This window comes from Pseudochaenichthys georgianus, chromosome 17 (assembly GCF_902827115.2).
Source record: "Pseudochaenichthys georgianus chromosome 17, fPseGeo1.2, whole genome shotgun sequence".
Classification (NCBI taxonomy): Eukaryota; Metazoa; Chordata; class Actinopteri; order Perciformes; family Channichthyidae; genus Pseudochaenichthys; species Pseudochaenichthys georgianus.
Genome location: NC_047519.1, coordinates 1,856,168 through 1,873,243, shown reverse-complemented (window position 1 = coordinate 1,873,243; position 17,076 = coordinate 1,856,168). Strand labels below are relative to the sequence as shown.

The 17,076-nt window shown below is 44.9% G+C and overlaps 1 protein-coding gene across 1 annotated transcript in view; it reads right to left on the bottom strand.

Moving 5' to 3' along the window:
* Positions 1 to 17,076, bottom strand: part of LOC117462367 (xenotropic and polytropic retrovirus receptor 1 homolog) — a 63,178-nt gene that overhangs the window by 28,483 nt on the left and 17,619 nt on the right. The window lies entirely within an intron of this gene.

Below are 17,076 nucleotides of genomic sequence, written 5' to 3'. Positions count from 1 at the left end.
AGACATCGTCACATGATCTTGTTATTCCAACGTGGCCTCGCAAAGAAGTCACTTGGCAGACTGCTTCAAAGGTAATGTGATTTGAGCAGGCATGGAACAGTATTGTGTCAGGTTTCTTTTTTGAAAAAAGGCCAAATCCAGCAGGAAAAGAATTGGAGTATTGTTTGTTCTCCGATTTCTCATTTGAAACCCAATTGAAAACAACAACAAATAAGACACCAAAGTGTCACACTATTCACTCTCACTTATGTGACATGAGAAATACTTCATGCTGATGTGACCAGCCCTGCTAAAAGAACCAAAATCAATCAGTCATCAAGGGACTGTCAGACCCTGCTGCCATCAGAGAAGATACTGAATGCACACTGATCCCAATACCATCTCAACCGGAGCAGAAGCGTGCCGTGTCGCAACCCAAGCTGTGGAAATAATCCATGCCTTTGTTCTCCCTGTTCTTCAGCTATCATTTCTTTACGAAAAAACGAAAACACAAAGATATCTTTTGTTCTCCTGGTTTGGTATTTAAACAGAAAAACAAAAGCACTAACAAAACACTGACTGAAACATCCAGGCTTTTTTCTTCCTGTTCCGAGTCTGTGTTCTCTCGTGTGGTCATATTTGAGGCTCTTGCTATTGTTTGTAAGGGAGTCCAAATCCAAGAAGAAAACTAGAAAATGCATTTCCTGCTGAAAATGCGTGTGAATCCTGAAAGCTGCGCACATTTTGGCAAAAGAAAAAGGTGATAAAGCTTAATATAAAACAAAAAGAAAATCAAAAGAAATGGTTAAATGTATATTGTCCTTAAATAGCCAAAGATTTTAATAGTTCAATGGTTTCTGTAACTGAAAGAAGTTTGGTGCCAAAATAGGTACATAGTAATGTAAGTTCTAGTAGTAATTTTAGCTGTAGTAGTAATTCTAAAAATCCCGAGCTTCTTGTTTGCATTCAGTGATATTCTAGGGCGATTATTTGCAGAAAAAACATACTATTCCTAGCCTACCTGTAAGGATACAGTAACTATATAGTGCTTGTGATCTATATTGAAGGGGTGTGGGGGGAGTGAGAGGGGGAGCGAAGCCAAATGAGATGACTGATGTGCATATATGGGAGGTTATTCCATAAAAACAATGGTTTAGTGGGAAAGGGCCGTGTGTGTGTGTGTGTGTGTGTGTGTGTGTGTGTGTGTGTGTGTGTGTGTGTGTGTGTGTGTGTGTGTGTGTGTGTGTGTGTGTGTGTGTGTGTGTGTGTGTGTGTGTGTGTGTCCCATTCAGAATGCATTGAGGATCATCTCTTTGCATTGAGGATCTGACCTGACTTGCTTGTCTGAAGAAAGATCTGGACAGATTTAACATCTATTGGGAAGCTTGGTGGACTTTTGATATGATGAAGGCAATCGAGCAGGTCTGACTAATTTTGCTCCTGAAATATTTAGAAATGATTTGAATAGAGTGTAAAATGGGTGTGAGAGCCGTTTTAAAATATTTTCTTGGAAGATTTGAAAGACTCTACATTCTAAGTGATGATGTCACGCACTCTAGCCGTGAAGAGTCCCTCCCATAGACACCCATTATAAAATCTAAAACGGCCTGAAAATGTCTAAATCTGTAAAAGATATCAATAACAGCATTCACACAATAACTTTATTGTGTGTATGGTGATTTTAAACCCCTTCTTGACTAAAGAAAAGGAATGCATTAGGATGTGTTGTACTGTGATATATAAACTGTGTGGTTTTATCTACAGACAGTTCCTATATTTATTTTTCAGAAACAATGACATAAGTTATAACAATATACAGTGGGGCAAAAAAGTATTTAGTCAGCCACCAATTGTGCAAGTTCTCCCACTTAAAAAGATGAGAGGCCTGTAATTTTCATCCTAGGTACACTTCAACTATGAGAGACAGAATGAGAAGGAAATGTATTTGCACATTATGGTGGAAAATAAGTATTTGGTCAATAACAAAAGTTCATCTCAATACTTTGTTATGTACCCTTTGTTGGCAATGACAGAGGTCAAACGTTTTCTGTAAGTCTTCACAAGGTTTTCACACACTGTTGCTGGTATTTTGGCCCATTCCTCCATGCAGATCTCCTCTAGAGCAGTGATGTTTTGGGGCTGTCGCTGGGCAACACGGACTTTCAACTCCCTCCAAAGATTTTCTATGGGGTTGATATCTGGAGACTGGCTAGGCCACTCCAGGACCTTGAAAGGCTTCTTACGAAGCCACTCCTTCGTTGCCCGGGTGGTGTGTTTGGGATCATTGTCATGCTGAAAGACCCAGCCACGTTTCATCTTCAATGCTCTTGCTGATGGAAGGAGGTTGTCACTCAAAATCTCACGATACATGGCCCCATTCATTCTTTCCTTTACACGGATCAGTCGTCCTGGTCCCTTTGCAGAAAAACAGCCCCAAAGCATGATGTTTCCACCCCCAAGTTTCACAGTAGGTATGGTATTCTTTGGATGCAACTCAGCATTCTTTCTCCTCCAAACACGTCTAGTTGGGTTTTTACCAAAAAGTTCTATTTTGGTTTCATCTGACCATATGACATTCTCCCAATCCTCTTCTGGATCATCTAAATGCTCTCTAGCAGACTTCAGACGGGCCTGGACATGTACTGGCTTAAGCAGGGGGACACGTCTGGCACTGCAGGATTTGAGTCCCTGGCGGCGTAGTGTGTTACTGATGGTAGCCTTTGTTACTTTGGTCCCAGCTCTCTGCAGGTCATTGACTAGGTCCCCCCGTGTGGTTCTGGGATCTTTGCTCACCGTTCTTGTGATCACTTTGACCCCACGGGGTGAGATCTTGCGTGGAGCCCCAGATCGAGGGAGATTATCAGTGGTCTTGTATGTCTTCCATTTTCTAATAATTGGTCCACAGTTGATTTCTTCACACCAAGCTGCTTACCTATTGCAGATTCAGTCTTCCCAGCCTGGTGCAGGTCTACTATTTAGTTTCTGGTGTCCTTTGACAGCTCTCTGGTCTTGGCCATAGTGGAGTCTGGAGTGTGACTGTTTGAGGTTGTGGACAGGTGTCTTTTATACTGATAACGAGTTCAAACAGGTGCCATTAATACAGTTAACGAGTGGAGGACAGAGGAGGCTCTTAAAGAAGAAGTTACAGGTCTGTGAGAGCCAGACATCGTGTTTGTTTGTTGGTGACCAAATACTTATTTTACCGAGGAATTTACCAATTAATTCATTAAAAATCCTACAAAGTGATTTCCTGGATTCTTTCCCCCCATTCTGTCTCTCATAGTTGAAGTGTTCCTAGGATGAAAATTACAGGCCTCATCTTTTTAAGTGGGAGAACTTGCACAATTGGTGGCTGACTAAATACTTTTTTGCCCCACTGTATATTGACCATATACAATTAGATGCACTGTGTTAGAAGATGATATCCATACCCCATTCTTAAACTCATTCCATACTATAACACATACAGTACAATAAAAGAAAGGTTTAGTTGTAATTCTCTGTCCAATCATTGAGAACCAATTCCTACTATGAACTGGCTGTTTGTTGTCTTCATTTATTTACAAATGTGTAGCTAAATGAAGAAGACATACACATGTGTTTGAATGAACTTGTAGGTCCATACTTTAGAACAGGGGTCTCCAACCTTTTTTAGGATGAGAGCTACTTTCAAAAAAATAAAACAAGTTGTGAGCTAATTTTATTCCTCTTTTTTTGTTTTTTTGCAGTGTATATATTTAGCACATTTTAACATTATTATATGCTGACCTTTAACCCTTGTGTGCTGTTTGGGTCTGTGGGACCCTTTTTCAGTGTTTACTAGGGGTGTAACGGTACACGTACCGAAATTATTCGGTACGGGCCCTTTGGTTCGGTACACATGTGTACCGAAGTGTACCGAACGAATATAACGTTAAACGTAAAAAATTGAGAACGTGAACAACTTTTTGGAAGTAATCTCAGGTGCTGCGGCGCAGCATTCAGAGTCATTTGCTCACATTGGGTTCAACGCGTCATAGAGCAAGCAAGTCATTTCATTGGACGAGAGGCATACTGTGAGAGCTGGTCACAGGGATGCGTTCAAATTTAGTCAGTAATTTGAGGAACTCTCGAAATGGCGAACACAGGGAAAGTTGAGCTCGAAAATCCTCCACCATCATTGAAGTCTCCGGTTTGGGAACATTATGGTTTCGCAGTTACGTACAACGATGACGGACAAAGACAGGTGGACCGAACTCAAGCTGTTTGTCGGCATTGTTCGAAACACATTGGTTACGCGGCCGGCAATACAACAAACATGCACACGCATCTGAAAAGGCATCACCCGAACGTAAATATTACCGGTACCAAACAAAAAATTACTGAAGTGCAAACCCAACTCCCACTACCATTTAAGCCTCCACCACTCGTAAAAAGTTCCGACCGAGCCACAGCTATCACAAACGCCATAGGTGTTTTCATAGCAGCGGACATGCGACCATATTCCGTTGTGGAGAATATAGGGTTCAAACCATAGACTGTATATATAAATGGACGTAGTGTCCGTGACGTCACCCATAGGATTCTGCAGAGTTGCCGTGAAGCCCTTAGTAGGCGGAGTCGGCCACTAACGGCTCGACTGTGACGTCAGAGTCTAATCCCGCCTGCTCCAAATAAGGGCAAAGAGGCGGAGCCGAGGCGGGACCTGCTGCCTCCGAACTGGAAGTAAACAGAGCTAGCTCAGGCTAAGAAGCTAAGCTAACATGAAATACATGCATACCAAGTTAATGCTAACAGTGTAGTTCCCCTAAACGTTACATTCATAATCACACGAGACAATCTGCAAGAGAATTAGCTATATGTTGTTATTCTTAATGCTTGTCATTCACACGTTGAGAAAAGACGGACTCCACCGCCCGGACCTAACGGAGCCGCAGTGGGCTAGCTCCGGGACGCCGGCTGGAGCTATAGCCCCCTGCGGCTCCGTTAGCTCCGGCGGCCACCACTGGGATAATTGGGTCCCCTATTAACATTTGCTCCCGTTTAGCATTATGGCCATAGCCATAGCCATAGACTATAAAAGTCTTACCCAAGGCTGAATCATAAACTAAAATGTATATGTATGCATAAAGGGTTACGTCCTTAGCTGGCTAATAAGTAACAAGCTAAGCTACCAAGCACACCTGTGAACGGGGTTAAAGGAATGGTCCACTCATTAGATAATTAATCAAAACTTCAGTATTTAGTGAAACGTTATGTTTAAACCATACCCTGAAGAAATCAGCGATATTCCCCGGTAAATAATGATTTTATAGCTCTTTTTTATCAAGACCTGTATATTCCGTCTGGCCGCCGCCATGTTTGCCATTTTCAGTAGTCACGTGATGGTCGTGACGTCATCCATGCGTTCACTTTGTCAACACACGGAAACATGGTGGAGTATTTCAGTTCGGAACGTCAGCAGAGGAACAAGTTTTGACCAATGTGAAGAGATTGGATGGGGGAATTCAGCCATACATATCAGTATGACAATACGACACCCTCTGTCCGTAGACCCTCACATCGTACAAGGAAAAACTTCCGAAGAAAACCCAGTTTAAAGGGAACATGGGAGAAACCTCAGGGAGAGCAACAGAGGAGGGATCCCTCTCCCAGGACGGACAGACGTGCAATAGATGCCGTGTGTAAATTGAAAAGATAATACATTTGCAACATAGGTAGTCCAGATGTTTGGAAATGCATGTGTGTATAATGGGAAGATGATATAAGATACTATATGTATGCATGTAGTACCACCCTTGCTAGCGATTCCCTCTCTACTGTAGTTTAGCATACTCAGCTTCGTTGTCCCTGGCCATAGAATCACGATTTTATGGGGCCGGAAAAACTGGGGGGAAATACACACTAGCCGGTACTACGCTTTATGGAAAGGCCACCAAAAACTGTCCTGGCCTGGACGTTAAAACGGGGCTAGCCGCTGCAATGGAAATGCGCTATAACATACCTTATTCTTACTCCGAGCACTACTTCTGCTCCTCCGTCGCTTCACACTTGCAGAGGGCGATTTCTCTACTGGCCGAACTGGTGTCCTGGTCGGTGATGACACCAGAAAGACCGATGGTACTGCATCTCCATTGAGTAATGGTTGTTCTTTAAATCCCATGTTATGTTTGATCATACTCTCAGAGTAGTCGTCCGGAAATGTGAAATGTTCGCTGCATACATGAGCCTGTAAATCTCTCGGTTCGGGCCGGCCACATTTCGCTAGCCACTGCCTCCGAATGTACTTCTTATGCTTACCTTTTGGCAACAGATGGAACCGAGCATTCCGTGGATTGTTCCTATCCGAATTATGGCAATATTTCGCGATACAGTGAGGCATATTTGAAGAGAGAAACTACAGTAAATAACATGGAGATCAACGTGTCCTCGAAAACCAAACGCATGGATTACGTCACGTCCGGGAAATGGCGGCGCCCACAGTGTTGATGTTATTTCGGTATATAATCAGTTTAAAATCACTGATAATGTCATCGGATTAAAAAAAAAAAAAGAGAGACTGGCAGAGACTGGTCTGTTTTATCGGATGATAATTTTTAAAAAATGAGTGTCATGAGCATACCATTCCTTTAACATGTATAATATGATCATTTCAGACTTCTTGGAAGCTCTGTTAGTACATTCAAGCGCACAGCACGACATTTTAATTGTCTGGTATTTGTAACAATATTCCCTAAAAGGCACAATCACCACGAACACGGCTAAAGCTAAAGGGTCAAGTACAGTACTATGACTAACTAACGTTGTAGCTTCTATGGTTGTAGCCTAGCAGAGTGGACAAGTTGCTGTTAGCTGACAGTGAGGCATGTACGTGTCCATCAACGTGACCACGCCCTAATTTATGCAAAAACGTTAAGACCTAATATAAATAAAAGGGTCGTGTTAGAAAACAATTCACTCACAGATTCATAATCATGAAGGTGGAATCTAACTATATCGATAATAATATGTATTGCATCCATGGGTAGAAACATGTTTTTTTCTGCTGTAAAGTTGGGCATTTTAACATGGGGGTCTATGGAAATTGCTCCTTTCTGCAGCCAGTCCCTAGCGGCCCATGTATGAACTGCAGTGTGTGGCACTTCCGTATTGGCTTCCTGGCTGTTCCCCAGAGTTTGCCGCTTGGTTCAAACACATGTTGAGAGAGGTCGAGCCTCGTTACCAGGTTTCCTCTCGTCCGCACTTCAGCCAGGAAGTGATACCAGCACTTTACAATAAAGTAAAAACGACAGTTGTACACGACCTATCCAAGGCATCTTCTATTGCTCTAACGACCGATGGGTGGACATCTAGGGCCACCGAGAGTTATTTAACTGTAACGCCGCACTCCTTACACGCGACTGCAACTTGAACATGCAAAGCCACGTCCTGCAAACTCGCCCCCTTTACGAACAGCACACAAGCACACATCTGGCAGAGGTACTGAAGGAGGTAGTGTCAGAATGGAAGTTGGCGAGGCCAGGTAACACAATTCCAGTCACAACAGATAACGCTAGAAACATTGTCAATGCAATCAGTGAAGCTGGACTGGGCCCCAAATTGGATGCTTTGCTCACACAATTAATTTAGCAGCACAAAAAGCAACAGGAATCAACCAGGTGTCCAGGCTGCTAGGCAGAATCAGGAGGGTTGTGTCTTTCTTCCACCGTAGCACAACAGCTGCATATACAGTGGGGCAAAAAAGTATTTAGTCAGCCACCAATTGTGCAAGTTCTCCCACTTAAAAAGATGAGAGAGGCCTGTAATGTTCATCCTAGGAACACTTCAACTATGAGAGACAGAATGGGGGGAAAGAATCCAGGAAATCACTTTGTAGGATTTTTAATGAATTAATTGGTAAATTCCTCGGTAAAATAAGTATTTGGTCACCAACAAACAAACACGATGTCTGGCTCTCACAGACCTGTAACTTCTTCTTTAAGAGCCTCCTCTGTCCTCCACTTGTTAACTGTATTAATGGAACCTGTTTGAACTCGTTATCAGTATAAAAGACACCTGTCCACAACCTCAAACAGTCACACTCCAAACTCCACTATGGCCAAGACCAGAGAGCTGTCAAAGGACACCAGAAACACAATGGTAGACCTGCACCAGGCTGGGAAGACTGCATCTGCAATAGGTAAGCAGCTTGGTGTGAAGAAATCAACTGTGGGAGCAATTATTAGGAAATGGAAGACATACAAGACCACTGATAATCTCCCTCGATCTGGGGCTCCACGTGGGGTCAAAGTGATCACAAGAACGGTGAGCAAAGATCCCAGAACCACACGGGGGGACCGAGTCCATGACCTGCAGAGAGCTGGGACCAAAGTAACAAAGGATACCATCAGTAACACACTACGCTGCCAGGGACTCAAATCCTGCAGTGCCAGACGTGTCCCCCTGCTTAAGCCAGTACATGTCCAGGCCTGGGTTTCCGTTAGCCGGTAATTACCGGTTTTTAGCTGGTAACATTTATAAAAAAACGGTAAATTCAAAACCTGACGGTCAAAATGTCTGGTAATAATTAGGGAGGCTCCGATCGATCGGCCGCCGGTCATTATCGGCCGATATTCACTCTTAATAGTTTGATCGGTGCTCTCTATAAAGGCCGATCAGGAGAGTTGGATCTGATCCATATGGACATAAACGCGAGTGAAGTTTAACCGGACGCGAGAGAGAGATCAGATCAGCTGCTGAGTCTGACCGAGACACGCAGCTCTGCATAATCACCTGAAGCCCCGCCCTCTGTTTAGCAAGCTGCAGGAGCTGCATGAGAAACTGACGGGCTATCAGGAGAGAGAGAGAGGGAGAGAGAGAGAGAGGGAGGGAGAGAGGAAAAGAGAGGATCCGTTTCTCCCGTGTTATTATTCAAAGTTGATGTAAACTTCTGAATAATGTACGTTATCTACTACAAGTAGTTTGTTTGAATGTAATAATTTTGTTGTTTGTGGAATCATTTATTGAAAAATGAATCTGAATTGTTTCGATCTGTTACGATTATAAACTGAAGCAATATAAAAATGAGCCCCGTGAACTGAATTGTAAACATCAGCATATCTGCTCATAGTCCGGTAATTACCTGCTAACGGAAACTCTGCTACACAACTATTATTATTATTATTGAAATATGACCGGTAAGTTTCAAATTTGTCCGGTAAAATAAATTCTGCCCGGACATTTGACCGGCGACAAAAAATCCTAGCGGAAACCCTGGTCCAGGCCCGTCTGAAGTCTGCTAGAGAGCATGTAGATGATCCAGAAGAGGATTGGGAGAATGTCATATGGTCAGATGAAACCAAAATAGAACTATTTGGTAAAAACTCAACTAGACGTGTTTGGAGGAGAAAGAATGCTGAGTTGCATCCAAAGACCACCATACCTACTGTGAAACATGGGGGTGGAAACATCATGCTTTGGGGCTGTTTTTCTGCAAAGGGACCAGGACGACTGATCCGTGGAAAGGAAAGAATGAATGGGGCCATGTATCGTGAGATTTTGAGTGACAACCTCCTTCCATCAGCAAGGGCATTTCCACCACAATTTGCAAATAAATTCTTTAAAAATCAGACAGTGATTTTCTGGATTTTTTTTTCTCATTCTGTCTCTCATAGTTGAAGTGTACCTAGGATGAAAATTACAGGCATCGCTCATCTTTTTAAGTGGGAGAACTTGCACAATTGGTGGCTGACTAAATACTTTTTTGTCCCACTGTATATTGCAGTGCAAACAGGCTCAATGTGCAAAACACAAACTGATCCATGATGTCCCCACTCGCTGGAACTCCGGTTGTGACATGGTGGAGCGGTATCTTGAGCAGCACGCTGCTGTTTACTCAGCATTGACAGAAAAGGCCCTCAAGAAAAACAAAAACATGAATACATTGAGTGACCAGGATGTGAGAATGGCAGAGGAGGTCATTGAGGTCCTTAAACCCCTACAAACGATCACAACACTGATGTGCACTGAAACAACTCCATCAGTTTCAATGATCCTGCCTCTCAAAACAATGCTGCTGAAATCCATGGGACCAAATGAGAAGGACTGTTCAACTGTGAAGGAAGTCAGAGCTGCCATCAGAGGGAGCCTAAAGGCTGGTACACTGACCCTGCTCTTCAGGACTTTCTTCATACGCACAGCTGTAGATCCAAGGTGCAAGGCCCTTTCTCATGTGGGTACTGCCTGCCAAGAACCGTCTACAACAGTCTCACCACAGAGAGTGTGGCCATTGAAGAACAGCTATACAATTAATTAATTTCCTTATGCATAAATTACATTTTTGCTTAATTTGAAACATTTTATAGCCGTTACAATGTGAATAGTATTCTCATGTAAAATATAACATTATTTCTGTCATTTAATTCTAAAGAGGGAGGCCACAGAGACAGCAGGAGCCCTGTCATCCGCAGGGAGAGCAGCAATTGTTTCTGCTGTACCGAAAACGTACTGAACCGAACCGTGAACTAAAAACCGAGGTACGTACCGAACCGAAATATTTGTGAACCGTTACACCCCTAGTGTTTACTAAAAGAAAATGTATAGAATATAATTATGTTAACCTGCTGTATTTGGGGGTGGACCTCACCTCCTCTAGGGGGGTCCAATCCAATCCATTTGATTTCTATAGCACATTTAAAAACAACAGAGTTGAACAAAGTGCTGTACATCAATAACTGTATAAAAACATAGTATAAATACATAAAACAGACAGGACATGAAACAAATGTAAAACACGAGACAATGAAACCAGATCAGAAGCCACAGACTGAGAAACTCTCCTACATGACGTAAAAACAATACGAAACACTAGTAAGATAAAAACCCAAATGTAACAGCACAAGCGTCGCCTGGTCTGTAAAAGCCAGGGAAAAGAAGTGGGTTTTCAAACGAGATTTAAAAACAGGCAGAGTTGGAGCAAGTCTAACCTGGAGGGGCAATTTGTTCCATAACTTTGGAGCTGCTACAGCAAAGGCTCCGTCTCCTCGCTGCTCTAACCTCGATTTAGGGACGACCAGAAGGAGTCTGTCAGCCGACCTCGGTGACCGTGGGGGTGTGTATGGTTTTAAAAGATCTGCCAGGTACGGTGGGGCTAAACCGTTTAGGGCCTTGTATGCGAACAGTAACATTTTAAATTGGATTCTAAAACAGACTGGTAGCCAGTGTAAAGAGGCGAGTACAGGTGTAATATGTTCACGTCTGCCTGTCCTTGTAAGGAGGCGTGCAGCAGCATTCTGGACCAGCCTTGGTCACTCCAATATACAGAGCATTGCAGTAATCCAGTTTAGTGGATATAAAACAATGTATTACTTTCTCAAAGTCATTCAAAAAAAGGAAAGGCTTGACCTTTGCTAAAAGTCTGAGCTGAAAGAAGCTGGATTTTACCAGAGAGTTGATCTGTTTGTCTAGTTTAAAATCACGGTCAATCCGTACACCCAGGTTTGTGACAATGGGTTTCACACATGGGACAAGAGAATCCAGCACAGGCGGGGCATCGGGCACCACTGGGTCCAAATATTATCACCTCGGTCTTTTTTCATTGCATTTTTAAAAGTGCAAGGCCATCCAGGCTCTGATGTCCTGCAGACAGTCAGACAGGCGTTGCTGAGGGTTTGGGTCCTTTTGGGTCATTTTGCGAGTCATCTGCATAAAAATGAAATGAGACGCCATATTTCTTAATGACAGCGCCCAGGGGGAGCAGGTACAGGGAAAATAAAATCGGCCCAAGAATGGAGCCTTGGGGTACCCCGTACGGGAGAGGAGCAGAGGAGGAAGTCAATTCATTAAGATTTACATTAAAGCTTATTTCAGACAGATACGACTTAAACCAGTCGAGAGCAGTTCCACTGATTCCCACAAAATGCTGCAGGCGAGAAAAGAGAACACTGTGATCTACAGTGTCAAAGGTCTGTCAGGTCTAAAAGTCTAAGAACTGTTCCCAGAGTCAGTAGCTAAAATCAGGTCATTACATGTTTTTAAAAGAGCATATTCACTACCTCAAGGGGTCCGGGGGCATGCTCCCCCGGGAAGAATTTTTTTAAATGTTGAAGTTAAATGCATCAATCTGGTGCACTTTGAGCACAACATGAATGTATGGATACAGCTCTCAGCACTCAGATGAAAGGGAGCTGTATACTTTTCAATACTCCAAACATCTTTAGAATATGATCACAAACAATAACAAATCATTTAAACTGGTTTATTCTTATCTTATGTTACCTAGTTAGCATTCTTTCTTTCTATGTATGCATATTTTACTAATCACTCCCCTTTTAAACTGTTTACTGTCCTATAGTACACATTGGAATGATTTCTTACTTTTTACTTTTTTTTTTTTTTTACAACTAGGCTATATTAAATAGATAAAAGGTGTGCTCTCTCTCTGTCTCGCTCGCTCACAGAGGCTGTGTGCTCATCCGTGGCGATGACGGCTTGCGGTAAAAAAAAAAATGGAAATGACGCCATGCGTGTGTGTGCGTCAAGTGCAATATACACTGAACAAAAATATAAATGCAACACTTTTGTTTTTGCTCCCATTTCTCATGAGATGAACTCAAAGATCTAAAACATTTTCTTTATACACAAAATAACCATTTCTCTCAAATATTGTTCACAAATCTGAAACAATCTGTGATAGTGAGCACTTCTCCTTTGCCGAGATAATCCATCCCACCTCACAGGTGTGGCATATCAAGATGCTGATTAGACAGCATGATTATTGCACAGGTGTGCCTTAGGCTGGCCACAATAAAAGGCCACTCTGAAACGTGCAGTTTTGCTTTGTTGGGGGGGTCTGGGGGGTCCGAAAACCAGTCAGTATCTGGTGTGACCACCATTTGCCTCACGCAGTGCAACACATCTCCTTGGCATAGAGTTGATCAGGTTGTTGTTGGCCTGTGGAATGTTGGTCCACTCCTTTTTTCAGATTTGTGAACAATATTTGAGAGAAATGGTTATTTTGTGTATATAGAAAATGTTTTAGATCTTTGAGTTCATCTCATGAAAAATGTGAGCAAAAACAAAAGTGTTGCATTTATATTTTTGTTCAGTGTATGTGCAAGTTGCAACACACACAGTAGAGCTCTGGCCCTCACGTGCTGTGTAGGTGGCACGACCAGGCTGTTCAGTGGGGCTGATTCTGGGTGTAGATTCTGCAGAAGGAAAGGCCACACTCCTTATGAAGCGGTGAGCTGCCGCTCCACATTGCTTTTCTTCACGACTGCAACGCTGGTCCCGCAAATCAAGCAAGAACGTGATTGGTCGACATGCATTGTGGAGGGAGGAGGGGTGTTAGATAGATATAGAGCTGTAGCAAGTAGATAGAGTTCGCTAAGATTGAGGTTTCATTTATGCATATGGTAGATTCTTTCAATTACATTTCCTTTTTTTGTGTGTATTTTTACATTTTGGATTTACTTGGCGAGCTACGTATTGAGGGCTTGCGATCGACGTGTTGGAGACACCTGCTTTAGAAGGACGCAGAAGGCCAGGAACACGGGAAGGCTGCGTCATGCTGAAAAAGGATGTTTCTGTTTGGTTTTTGATCCACTCTGCAGTGTGTTTTGATAATAAAATACTTAAGGGAAAACGTAATACCTTTTGATATTTATTTGTAATTTAAATACAGTTGTTTGAAGGAGATGTTTTTAAAGAAATATAAATGTGACTAATTTTAGCAGTGCTGATAATATAGCCGTTCATGCTCTGTGTTAGTAACACGTGGGTGAGTGGACCACAGCCATTGAGCCTCAGTAGGACGTGAGTAGGACAGGAGGACACAGCCTCGTTCATACACTCTCAGAGTTAGACAGTGAGCTGCCAGGCAGTGTTTCACAATGCTATCAGAGCAAAGAATACAATGGCCTCACTGTGAGCTAGCCGCCTGGAAGAGTTGGAGAGCTGGCTTCTGCAGAGCAAGTCAAGGGCACGCTGTCTCTGCTCAGTGTGCCAGAGTGCAGCCCTCACACAACGGGAAGGACAGCAGCACAGACAACAATCAAGATGGACATCTAGAGACACTATGTAACAGCTTGTTTGTTTGTCTATGCTCATCAACCTCACGGCGGCCAGCTTTGGCCTCTCCGCACCCATGTTCAGCGCCCTGGGAAACAAACAGTCACATAGAACAACGTCTATTTAAAGGTCCCGTGTCACGGCCATTTCTACTGATCATAGCTCCATGGTGAGGTCGACTAGAATAGCTTCACATCGTTCAATGATCCACACTCACACTGGTTTCTCACAGCCTCTCTGTGCAGTCTGTGTGTGCACGCTCTGTCCTACACGGCTTGGTGGAGCTCCTGCCCCCCCCCCCCGTGAGCCCAGTGGCCGTCTGCGAGACACAGCCCGAACACACACACCCGCAGCCTGGCTGGGAGTCGGTGTGTGTGCTCACACACCGACTCCCAGCCTCGCCGCGTCCTGCCGTCTCAGGGAGGAGAAATGGGCGGAGCTGCAGCTGAGAAAAGATTGAGTGTGTGTGTGTGTGTGAGGAAGTCACTTAACGTAACGTAACGGCTCCACGGATTGGTCCATGTGGGTATGGGCACGTCACTGTACCCAGGAAGACAAAGAGAAATGTCCAAGGAGGCGTTCTGGGCAGCAGACAGGTCTCTCTGTGTTAGCGCTGTACTCCCTGCAGGGTGCTCTGAGGGCTGAGACTCTGCAGACCGCTTAGATGCAGACAGACCTTCACAACACAAGGGGACGGTGAGAACCGGACAGCATGACCTGGGCCCTAAAGTGACAGGTTCATAGTGGCAGAGCTTTCTCTGTGCGTCGGAGTGATCATGCAACATGTCCATCCAGAGCCTTAATAACACACAGCGGTCCACTCATCAAAGTCTCGCTTGTTGCTCTTTTATATTGATTTTTATATTGATTTTTGTATGCATGTACATTTCACCATCACCAGCCCTGGCCTGTTGTTGTTTGTTGTTTGTAGTGTAGTTGTAAAGTGTTTGAGTGGCTGCTTAGACGAGATGAGCACTATATAAATACAGCACTGCACAGTGAGCACGACAGGCTGCATGAAGAGCTGGGAACAGGGAGCAGAGCGTCAGCCAGGTGACGCTCTGCGTGCCTCTGACTGGAGGCAGCACCTGATGAAGCACTCCCACACCTGTGGTCTACTGTGCGTTCACAGACGTGTCTGTGAAGCAGCATGTCTCCTTGCTTCATGCCGAGTAATGCAGAGAGTACGCTCAGGCCGCGAGGGAGCGAGCGAGGGAGCGAGCAGTAGGCAGGCTCAGCATGTGCTTTGAGTGAGTTTCCAAAACACACGCAGCTCAGCAGAAAGAGGGCAGCTGGGATCCTCACAGATTACCTGCTTCTGTGCTTCCCTTCTCAAGCCTCCACCTCTTCACACACTCACAGGGCTCTGAGCCTCTTGCTGGACTCTCTTCACACACTCACAGGGCTCTGAGCCTCTTGCTGGACTCTCTTCACACACTCACAGGGCTCTGAGCCTCTTGCTGGACTCTCTTCACACACTCACAGGGCTCTGAGCCTCTTGCTGGACTCTCTTCACACACTCACAGGGCTCTGAGCCTCTTGCTGGACTCTCTTCACACACTCACAGGGCTCTGAGCCTCTTGCTGGACCCTCTTCACACACTCACAGGGCTCTGAGCCTCTTGCTGGACTCTCTTCACACACTCACAGGGCTCTGAGCCTCTTGCTGGACCCTCTTCACACACTCACAGGGCTCTGAGCCTCTTGCTGGACCCTCTTCACACACTCACAGGGCTCTGAGCCTCTTGCTGGACTCTCTTCACACATGCTGGCACTATTTTCTCCAAGTACATGTTGCATTGTATTCTGCTCAGACAATGATTCAACATCTTGGAGTTTACATTTTATCTTTGTAAAGAACTTTGTTCTAATGTCTTGGTATGTTTGACAGTGGAGCAGGAAGTGTTGCTCTGTCTCCACCTGTCTCTGAGGACAGAGCTGACACAGCCTCTCTCCTCTCTGTCTCCACCTGTCTCTGAGGACAGAGCTGACACAGCCTCTCTCCTCTCTGTCTCCACCTGTCTCTGAGGACAGAGCTGACACAGCCTCTCTCCTCTCTGTCTCCACCTGTCTCTGAGGACAGAGCTGACACAGCCTCTCTCCTCTCTGTCTCCACCTGTCTCTGAGGACAGAGCTGACACAGCCTCTCTCCTCTCTGTCTCCACCTGTCTCTGAGGACAGAGCTGACACAGCCTCTCTCCTCTCTGTCTCCACCTGTCTCTGAGGACAGAGCTGACACAGCCTCTCTCCTCTCTGTCTCCACCTGTCTCTGAGGACAGAGCTGGCACAGCCTCTCTTCTCTGGGCAGCCAGGTCTGCCTGTGTCGGACAGTCTCTAGGGCCAGGCTCTGGTCACTGAGTCTGTACATTGTTAATGTCTTCCTCAGTTTGGGATCAGTCACGGCGGTCAGATAGATGCCACCATGTCCTGTCTCTTTAGAGACAAATAGCATTGAAGTTTGTTTTGTGTTTTCGTGGTACATGTCCAATAGTTGATGTCATTTTATTTTTCTTTAGCTATGATTTGGTTGGGCCAGATTGTGTGAGGACTGTCCTGAGGCCTTGTCCTGTTAGAGGAGGTGAGCCTCAGGACCAGCTGGTTGAGGCCTTGTCCTGTTAGAGGAGGTGAGCCTCAGGACCAGCTGGTTGAGGCCTTGTCCTGTTAGAGGAGGTGAGCCTCAGGACCAGCTGGTTGAGGCCTTGTCCTGTTAGAGGAGGTGAGCCTCAGGACCAGCTGGTTGAGGCCTTGTCCTGTTGGAGGAGGTGAGCCTCAGGACCAGCTGGTTGAGGCCTTGTCCTGTTGGAGGAGGTGAGCCTCAGGACCAGCTGGTTGAGGCCTTGTCCTGTTGGAGGAGGTGAGCCTCAGGACCAGCTGGTTGAGGCCTTGTCCTGTTGGAGGAGGTGAGCCTCAGGACCAGCTGGTTGAGGCCTTGTCCTGTTAGAGGAGGCGAGCCTCAGGACCAGCTGGTTGAGGCCTTGTCCTGTTAGAGGAGGTGAGCCTCAGGACCAGCTGGTTGAGGCCTTGTCCTGTTGGAGGAGGTGAGCCTCAGGACCAGCTGGTTGAGGCCTTG